This window comes from Pseudophryne corroboree, chromosome 3 (assembly GCF_028390025.1).
Source record: "Pseudophryne corroboree isolate aPseCor3 chromosome 3, aPseCor3.hap2, whole genome shotgun sequence".
Lineage (NCBI taxonomy): Eukaryota > Metazoa > Chordata > Amphibia > Anura > Myobatrachidae > Pseudophryne > Pseudophryne corroboree.
The window spans coordinates 171,631,606-171,643,887 of NC_086446.1; positions in this window are offsets into that span (position 1 = coordinate 171,631,606).

Below are 12,282 nucleotides of genomic sequence, written 5' to 3' on the forward strand. Positions count from 1 at the left end.
CACATGTCCGTACACGCGCGACACCTGACACATACGTCTCTGCACACGCGCGACACCTGACACACACACGTGTCCGTACACGCGCGACACCTGACACACACACACACACACGTGTCAGTACACGTGCGACACTTGACACACACACACACACACACACACGTGTGCGTACACACGCGACACCTGTCACACACACGTGTGTCTGTACACGCGCGACACCTGACACACACGTGTGCGTACATGCGCGACACCTGACACACACGTGTGCATACACACGCGACACCTGACACACACGTGTGCGTACACGCGTGACACCTGACACACACGTGTGCGTACACGCGCAACACCTGACACACACGTGTGCGTACACGCGTGACACCTGACACACACACGTGTGCGTACACGCGCGACACCTGACACACACACGTGTGCGTACACGCGCGACACCTGACACACACACACACCTGTGCGTACACGCGCGACACCTGACGCACGTGTGCTTACACGCGCGACACCTGACACACACGTGTGCGTACACGTGCGACACCTGACACACACGTGCGTACACGTGCGACACCTGACACACACGCGCGACATCTGACACACACACACACACACACACGTGTGTCTGTACACGCGCGACACCTGACACACACATGTGTCTGTACACGTGCGACACCTGGCACACACACATGTCTGTACATGCGCGACACCTGACACACACACACACGTATCTGTACATGCCCGACACACACACACACGTGTGTCTGTACACGCGCGACACCTGACACACACACACGTGTCTGTACATGCGCAACACCTGACACACACACACGTGTGTCTGTACACGCGCGACACCTGACACACACACACACACACACACGTGTGTCTGTACACGCATGACACCTGACACACACATGTGTCTGTACACGCGCGACACCTGACACACACACACGCGACACCTGACACACACACACACACGTGTCCGTACACGCGCGACACCTGACACACACACACATGTCCGTACACGCGTGACACCTGGCACACACACGTGTCTGTACACACGCGACACCTGACACACACGTGTCTGTACACACGCAACACCTGACACACACACGTGTCTGTACACGCGCGACACCTGACACACACACACGTGTCTGTACACGTGCAACACCTGACACACACACGTGTCTGTACACGCGCGACACCTGACACACACACACGTGTCTGTACACGCGCGACACCTGACACACACACGTGTCTGTACACGTGCGACACCTGACACACACACGTGTCTGTACACGCGCGACACCTGACACACACACACACACACACACACGTGTCTGTACACGCGCCACACCTGACACACACACACGTGTCTGTACACGTGCGACACCTGACACACACAAACGTGTCTGTACATGTGCGACACCTGACACACACACGTGTCTGTACACGCGCAACACCTGACACACACACGTGTATGTACATGCGCGACACCTGACACACACACACACACACACACACACACACGTGTCTGTACACGCGCGACACCTGACACACACACACACGTGTCTGTACACGCGCGACACCTGACACACACACGTGTCTGTACGCGCGCGACACCTGACACACACACACGTGTCCGTACACGCGCGACACCTGACACACACACGAGTACGTACACGCGAGACACCTGACACACACACGAGTACGTACACGCGCGACACCTGACACACACACACACGAGTAAATACACGCGCAACACCTGACACACACACACGTGTCCGTACACGTGCGACACCTGACACACACGTGTCCGTACACGCGTGACACCTGACACACAAACACATGTGTCCGTACACGCGTGACACCTGACACACACACGTGTCCGTACACTCGCAACACCTGACACACACACACGTGTGTCCGTACACGCGCAACACCTGACACACACACACACACACACACACAAGTACGTACACGCGGGACACCTGACACACACACACACACATACGAGTACGTACATGCGCGACACCTGACACACACACACAAATACGTACACACGCGACACCCACACACACGAGTACGTACACGCGCGACACCTGACATACACACACGAGTACGTACACGCGCGACACCTGACACACACGAGTACGTACACGCGCGACACCTGACACACACACACAAGTACGTACACGCGGGACACCTAACACACACACACACACACGTGTCCGTACACGCGCGACACCTGACACACACATGTCCGTACACGCGCGAAACCTGACACACACACACACGTGTCCGTACACGCGCGACACCTGACACATACGTCTCCGCACATGCGCGACACCTGACACACACACGTGTCCGTACATGCGCGACACCTGACACACACACACGTGTCCGTACACGCACGACACTTGACACACACACACGTGTCCGTACACCCGCGACACCTGTCACACACACGTGTGTCTGTACACGCGCGACACCTGACACACACACGTGTGTGTCCGTACACGCGCGACACCTGACACACACACATGTGTGCGTACACGTGTACACGCGCAACACCTGACACACACACACGTGTATGTACACGCGCGACACCTGACACACACACACACACACGTACACACGAGTACGTACACGCGCGACACCTGACACACACACACACACACGAGTACGTACACGCGCGACACCTGACACACACACGAGTACGTACACGCGCGACACCTGACACACACACACACAAATACGTACACACGCAACACCTGACACACAGACACACACACGAGTACGTACATGCGCAAAACCTGACACACGCACACGTGTCTAAACACGCGCGACACCTGACACACACACGTGTCCATACATGCGTGACACCTGACACACACACGTGTCCGTACACGCGTGACACCTGACACACACGTGTCCGTACACGCGTGACACCTGACACACACACGTGTCCGTACACGCGTGACACCTGACACATACACGTGTCCGTACACGCGCGACACCTGACACACACACAAGTACGTACACGCGGGACACCTAACACACACACACACGTGTCCGTACACGCGCGACACCTGACACACACATGTCCGTACACGCGCGAAACCTGACACACACACACGTGTCCGTACACACGCGACACCTGACACATACGTCTCCGCACATGCGCGACACCTGACACACACACGTGTCCGTACATGCGCGACACCTGACACACACACGTGTCCGTACACGCACGACACTTGACACACACACACACACGTGTCCGTACACGCGCGACACCAGTCACACACACGTGTGTCTGTACACGCGCGACACCTGACACACACACGTGTGTGTCCGTACACGCGCGACACCTGACACACACACATGTGTGCGTACACGTGCGACACCTGACACACACGTGTGCGTACACGCGCGACACCTGACACACGCACACGTGTCTAAACACGCGCGACACCTGACACACACACGTGTCCATACACGCGTGACACCTGACACACACACACGTGTCCGTACACGCGTGACACCTGACACACACTTGTCCGGTGTCCGTACACGCGTGACACCTGACACACACACACACGTGTGTCTGTACACGCGCGACACATGACACACACACACACGCGCGACACCTGACACACACACACGTGTCCGTACACGCGCGACACCTGACACACGTGTCCGTACACGCGTGACACCTGACACACACGTGTCTGTACACACGCGACACCTGACACACACGTGTCTGTACACACGCAACACCTGACACACACACGTGTCTGTACACGCGCGACACCTGACACACACGTGTCTGTACACGTGCGACACCTGACACACACACGTGTCTGTACACGCGCGACACCTGACACACACACACACGTGTCTGTACACGCGCGACACCTGACACACACACACACACGTGTCTGTACACGCGCGACACCTGACACACACACGTGTCTGTACACGCGCGACACCTGACACACACACGTGTCTGTACACGCGCCACACCTGACACACACACGTGTCTGTACACGCGCCACACATGACACACACGTGTCTGTACACGCACAACACCTGACACACACACACGTGTCTGTACACGTGCGACACCTGACACACACACGTGTCTGTACACGCGCAACACCTGACACACACACGTGTCTGTACACGCGCGACACCTGACACACACACGTGTCTGTACACGCGCGACACCTGACACACACACACATGTGTCCGTACACGCGCGACACCTGACACACACACGAGTACGTACACGCGGGACACCTGACACACACACACGAGTACGTACACGCGCGACACCTGACACACACACACGAGTATATACACGCGCAACACCTGACACACACACGTGTCCGTACACGCGCGACACCTGACACACACGTGTCCGTACACGCGTGACACCTGACACACAAACACACGTGTCCGTACACGCGTGACACCTGACACACACACGTGTCCATACACTCGCAACACCTGACACACACACACGTGTGTCCGTACACGCGCAACACCTGACACACACACACAAGTACGTACACGCGGGACACCTGACACACACACACACACGAGTACGTACATGCGCGACACCTGACACACACACACGAGTACGTACACGCGCGACACCTGACACACACGTGTACGTACACGCGCGACACCTGACACACACACACGAGTACGTACACGCGCGACACCTGACACACACACACGAGTACGTACACGCGCGACACCTGACACACACACGAGTACGTACACGCGCGACACCTGAAACACACACACACGAGTACGTACACGCGCGACACCTGACATACACACACGAGTACGTATACGCGCGACACCTGACACACACGAGTACGTACACGCGCGACACCTGACACACACGAGTACGTACACGCGCGACACCTGACACACACACACGAGTACGTACACGCGCGACACCTGAAACACACACACGAGTACGTACACGCGCGACACCTGACACACACACGAGTACGTACACGCGCGACACCTGACACACACACACACAAATACGTACACGCGCAACACTTGACACACAGACACACACACACGAGTACGTACACGCGCAACACCTGACACACGCACACGTGTCTAAACACGCGCGACACCTGACACACACACGTGTCCGTACACGCGTGACACCTGACACACACACACGTGTCCGTACACGCGTGGCACCTGACACACACACGTGTCCGTATACGCGTGACACCTGACACACACACACGTGTCCGTACACGCGTGACACCTGACACACACACGTGTCCGTACACGCGCGACACCTGACACACACACAAGTACGTACACGCGGGACACCTGACACACACACACGAGTACGTACACGCGCAACACCTGACACACACACACGAGTATGTACACGCGCGACACCTGACACACACACGAGTACGTACACGTGTGACCCCTGATACACACACACAAGTGTCCGTACACGCGTGACACCTGACACACACACATGTCCATACACGCGTGACACCTGACACACACACACACACACGTGTGTCCGTACACGCGCAACACCTGACACACACACATGAGTACGTACACGCGCGACACCTGACACACACACACGAGTACGTACACGCGGGACACCTGACACACACACACACACACACACGAGTACGTACACGCCGGACACCTGACACACACACGAGTACGTACACGCGCGACACCTGACACACACACACGAGTACGTACACGCGCGACACCTGACACACACACACGAGTACGTACATGCGCAACACCTGACATACACACACACGAGTACGTACACGCGCAACACCTGACACACACACACGAGTACGTACACGCGCAACACCTGACACACACACGAGTACGTACACGCGCGGCACCACACACACGTGTACGTACAAGCGTGGCACCTGACACACACACAAACACGCAGCACCTGACACACACACATTAACACGCAGCACCTGACACACACACACACACACACACAAACATGCAGCACCTCACACAAACACATAAACATGCAGCACCTCACACACACACACACACACACACACACACACACACACACATAAACAGGCAGCACCTGACACACACACGTAAAAACGCAGCCCCTGACACACACACGCACACATATACACGCAGCACCTGACACACACGCACACATATACACGCAGCACCTGACACACACACGCACACATATACACGCAGCACCTAACACACACACACACATATACACACAGCACCTGAAACACACACACCCACGTAGCATTTACGCAGCACCTAGCACACATGCACATATACACAGACGTAGCATTTAACAAACACACACACACATGTACACGCGTGGCACCTGACACACACATACATGTGCGATGGCACCACACACACATGTATGTATGTACATGCGTGGCACCTGACACACACATATATATGCGCGCCACCTGACACACACACATACGTGCGCCAACTTACACACACATATATACATGCGGCAACTGACACGCATATATATATACGCGTGCCACCTGACACATATATATATATACGTACGCGCGGCAACTGAAACACACACATATATATACGTGCGGCACCTGACACACACATATATACGCACGGCACCTGACACACACATATATTCGAGCGGCACCTGAAACACACAGATATATATACATGCAGCACATGACAAACACACATATATATAAGCACGGCACCTGACACACACACGTACACGCATGGCACCTCACATGTGCATTTCACACATGCCTCCAGCCTCAGTCACAGGCTGCTGCTGCCTACCTCCTCCCTGCATCATCCGCAAAGGCAGCAAAGTATTTTGACCAAAGTTAAAAGTATAACAATTCTGTGTGGTAAATAAAATTATTTTTGCATTTTGCATAGAACAGTGATGTTATACGAACATTTTCATTAAACATTTAAAAAAATCAAATCTTTATTCTTACAATGAAATTTTTACATTTCTAAAAAATAAATTGAAAAAAAGCTATGAAATTCCATAGACAAAAAACCTTACAGTTTCACATGTCCCATTAAGGCTTCTTGGATATGATTGAAATTTCAGAAACCTGTTGTAACTCTTCCACTCAAACTCCAAAAAGCAATGAAATTCTGATCATTAAGGCTGACGCCAGGCTGGTATGCCATCACAGCCTGTGGGTAAGTGCAGATTCAGCACTCTCACAGAGTGAGATTGCTGTCACTCACACAATGGTGGAGCTGCTAATTCACAGATTTGTGTGCTCATTGGAATACACATGCAGTCTATGCAACTGAAGGTCTGAGCGGAAGACAAAGCTGCTCGGATGAGGTAAGAGTGTTGATTGGAGGGAGGAGACAGAGCAGTGTGGATGGGGAAACAAAAGTGTGTAGATAGAGGGAAGACTAAGCAGCACTGATGGGGGGACAATGAAACACGGGATAACTCAGACTGCAGCGGCAGCGATCGCAGTCTGAATTAGTTTGTGGGGTGCGCATGCGCAATGGCCGCACTGTGCGTGTTTATCCCGGGAGCCCAGAGAGATGCTATCAGCATCTCACTGGCTGCGATCGCCCTGCCTGATCGACAGGCAGAGGCAGTTTCGGGGAAGGAGGGGGGCATGCCAACGGCATTAGAACGCCATTGGCGGGGCATGGTCAGCACAACGGAGGCGTTTCCGGACCATTTGGGGGGGCAGGCTGCGGCGGCTATCCCCCTGCCAAGAGCGCAGGAGCTGCTACCTATGGGGAGGGGTAGGGCATGACATGCGGGGCAAACTAGCCCTGTGCTGGTCGTCCCCCCGCATGTTAGAGTAAATGATCGTAGATGTACTAAATTTAGCACATCTACGATCAACTCTGAATTACCCCCACAGATGGAGGTAGGTAAAACAGAGTGCAACAGATGGGGGAAAGACAGTGGCACAGATGGTGGGGAGACAGAGCTGTGTGGATGGGTGGACAGTGCCGTGTGGATGAGGGGGAAAGAGCAGCACAGATGTGGGAGGGTTAAGAGCAGTACAGATGGAAAGAAACAGCATGGATGAGGAAGGCAGAGCAGCATGGATGAAGGGAATACAGTCCCAACATCGGAGGGGATAAGTATTTCTCTGACGTCCTAGTGGATGCTGGGGACTCCGTAAGGATCATGGGGAATAGCGGCTCCGCAGGAGACTGGGCACAAAAGTAAAGCTTTAGGACTACCTGGTGTGCACTGGCTCCTCCCCCTATGACCCTCCTCCAAGCCTCAGTTAGATTTTTGTGCCCGAACGAGAAGGGTGCACACTAGGTGGCTCTCCTGAGCTGCTTAGTGAAAAGTTTAGTTTTAGGCTTTTTATTTTCAGTGAGACCTGCTGGCAACAGGCTCACTGCATCGAGGGACTAAGGGGAGAAGAAGCGAACTCACCTGCGTGCAGAGTGGATTGGGCTTCTTAGGCTACTGGACACCATTAGCTCCAGAGGGACCGATCACAGGCCCAGCCATGGATAGGTCCCAGAGCCGCGCCGCCGGCCCCCTTACAGAGCCAGAAGCAAGAAGAGGTCCGGAAAATCGGCGGCAGAAGACATCCTGTCTTCACCAAGGTAGCGCACAGCACTGCAGCTGTGCGCCATTGCTCCTCAGCACACTTCACACTTCGGTCACTGATGGGTGCAGGGCGCTAGGGGGGGGCGCCCTGAGCAGCAATAAAAACAACTTGGCTGGCGAAAATACATCACATATAGCCCCCAGGGCTATATGGATGAATTTTAACCCCTGCCAGAATCCATAAAAAAGCAGGAGAAAAGTCCGCGAAAAAGGGGCGGAGCCTATCTCCTCAGCACTCTGGCGCCATTTTCCCTCACAGCTCCGTTGGAGGGAAGCTCCCTGGCTCTCCCCTGCAGTCACGACACTACAGAAAGGGTTAAAAAAAGAGAGGGGGGCACTAATTAGGCGCAGTATAAACAATACAGCAGCTATAAGGGGAAAAACACTTATATAAGGTTATCCCTGTATATATATAGCGCTCTGGTGTGTGCTGGCAAACTCTCCCTCTGTCTCCCCAAAGGGCTAGTGGGGTCCTGTCCTCTATCAGAGCATTCCCTGTGTGTGTGCTGTGTGTCGGTACGTTTGTGTCGACATGTATGAGGAGGAAAATGATGTGGAGGCGGAGCAAATTGCCTGTAATAGGGATGTCACCCCCTAGGGGGTCGACACCTGAGTGGATGAACTGTTGGAAGGAATTAACAGTGTCAGCTCTTTACAAAAGATAGTGGTTGACATGAGACAGCCGGCTACTCAGCTTGTGCCTGTCCAGACGTCTCATAGGCCGTCAGGGGCTCTAAAGCGCCCGTTACCTCAGATGGCAGATACAGACGCCGACACGGATACTGACTCCAGTGTCGACGGTGAAGAGACAAATGTGACTTCCAGTAGGGCCACACGTTACATGATTGAGGCAATGAAAAATGTTTTACACATTTCTGATAATACGAGTACCACCAAAAGGGGTATTATGTTCGGTGAGGAAAAACTACCTGTAGTTTTCCTGAATCTGAGAAATTAAATGAGGTGTGTGATGAAGCGTGGGTTTTCCCCGATAAAAACTGATAATTTCTAAAAAGTTATTGGCATTATATCCTTTCCCGCCAGAGGTTAGGGTGCGTTGGGAAACACCCCCTAGGGTGGATAAAGCGCTCACACGCTTGTAAAAACAAGGGCTCTACCCTCTCCTGAGATGGCCGCCCTTAAGGATCCTGCTGATAGAAAGCAGGAGGGTATCCTAAAATGTATTTACACACATACTGGTGTTATACTGCGACCAGCAATCGCCTCAGCCTGGATGTGCAGTGCTGGGTTGGCGTGGTCGGATTCCCTGACTGAGAATATTGATACCCTAGTGTCACGATCCGGGTATCTGGACGCCATTTCTTACCTATCAGATGCCTCCTAAGGCTGGCTCAGCGCTCCAGGACCGGATCCCATCTGTTATCCTGATGTGCACATTCCCGCATCCTCTCCTGTCTCTCTGGACGCAGTCACAGTAACGCCTTATACATCTGGCATGGCGTCTCCCGCGGCCTCCGCCGCCGTCCCTGAGCTTCTGCATTCAGAGTGGCGATTACGTCAGCCGCGGCCTCCGCTGTGTCCGCGTGGTCGGATGTGCATCTGTCAGCCTGGCGTCTCCTGTCTCCGGTGGCCGGCGCCGCCATTACTGTTTTCCAGACCACATGGATTACAATCCAAACTTCCCTCCAAGTGTCTGCATGGGCGCAGCCATCTTGGATTCTGTCAGCTGATCATTCCTACCAATCCGTTGTCAGTATTATTAATTTGCATAATTGCCTAGCCAATGCCTTCCTTGCTGCAGGTATAAATAGGTTGTGCCTGAGCAAGGAAGGCGTCAGTGCTTTGGTTGTCAAACCTAGTTCCAGTTTGTCTCTCTTCTGTGAATGTCTTTCAGGTTCCAGCTCCTGTCTCCAGACTTCTGCTATAGAGACCCGCACCAGCATTCCATCTGCGGTGTAGCCTGACTCTCCGATCCATTCTGGACTCACCTGTTTCCAGCTACAACATCACCTGCTTCCAGCTCAGCTTCCAGCAGTGTACAGCTTCTCTTAAAGGGCCGGTGTCCTTTCTGCAGTTTACCACTCTCCACCGGTATTATTATTTCTCCGCTCTCAAATTCTACATTTCATCTACATTGCATCGCTCTCAAGCTTTATTTATTATTTAACTGGTTCCAGCCAGTATCCACTCCGTGCCAACACCTGTCTGGTTCTAACCAGTACCCACAGCAGCATTTTATCTACAGCAGTCCAGCTTTCCCTGGAACACCAGCTGGTACGACCCTGGGCTTTCCTCATTGCTACAGTTGAGCCTGGTAAGGACTTTCCAACTTGCAGATAATAAGAACTGTCTCATACCACCAGAGCCCTGTGGCCCCTGCCACCCTGTAGTACCCAGGAACTGTATTATTATTTCTCTGCTGATTTTTATGTTACTTTTTACTGCTACTGTGATGCATGGAGTTTGTCATAAATAAATATCATTGACTTTTACTTAAGTTGTCGTGGTCACGCCTTCGGGCGGTTTCTCTTCATGTTACTTACATGTCCAGGGGTCTGATACAACCTCCCAGGTTCCGGTACATCTCAGCCCCTACAACTGAGGCTGCCTTCCGTCAGCTCAGGCCCTCAGTTGTGACAGTAAGCACTGACCAAATGAATCCAGCCGGAGACCAGGATCAAGCGGCCAGGCCAATGCAAGAACTGGCAGCCCGACTTGAACATCAGGAGGCTGCACAGGGCCACATCATCCGCTGTCTCCAGGATTTCTCTACTCGGCTGGATGGGATTCAGACAACTCTCCGTGGATCAGACGCGTCCGGTGCGTCAACCACAGTGACTCCAGCTATAACCCCACCCACCTTACCCATTTCTGCTCCACGTCTTCATCTTCCAACGCCAGCAAAATTTGACGGATCTCCAAGATTCTGCAGGGGATTTCTCAACCAGTGTGAGATTCAGTTTGAGCTACAACCTGGCAATTTTCCCAGTGACCGTACAAAAATTGCCTACATTGTCTCTCTTCTCAGTGGCTCAGCCCTTGATTGGGCATCACCGTTATGGGAGAGGTCCGACACCCTGCTATCTTCTTACACTGCATTCGTGTCAACATTCAGGCGCATCTTCGACGAGCCAGGCCGGGTAACTTCAGCTTCGTCTGAGATTCTCCGTTTACGCCAGGGATCACATACTGTAGGACAATATCTTATACAGTTCCAGATCCTGGCATCTGAACTGGCATGGAACGACGAGGCCCTATATGCTGCATTCTGGCATGGTTTATCCGAGCGTATTAAAGATGAGTTAGCTACCAGAGACTTACCCTCCAAGTTAGATGAGCTAATCTCACTTTGTACAAAAGTTGACTTACGTTTCAGAGAGAGAGCAACTGAGCGTGGAAGATCATCTGCTCCAAAATCTTCTGCTCCTCCTCCTCGCCAACTGTCACCAACTAAAGATGAACCCATGCAAATTGGCCGTTCCCGTTTAACTCCTGCTGAGCGCCGAAGACGTCTCTCTGAGTCTCTCTGTCTGTATTGTGCAGCCCCGTCTCACACTATTCATGCCTGTCCCAAACGTCCGGGAAAACTCCAAACCCTAGCTCGCCCAGGAGAGGGTCGGCTAGGAGTAATGATCTCCTCTCCATCTCCTCATGATTGTAATCTCCCAGTGTCGCTCCAAATTGCTCAACGT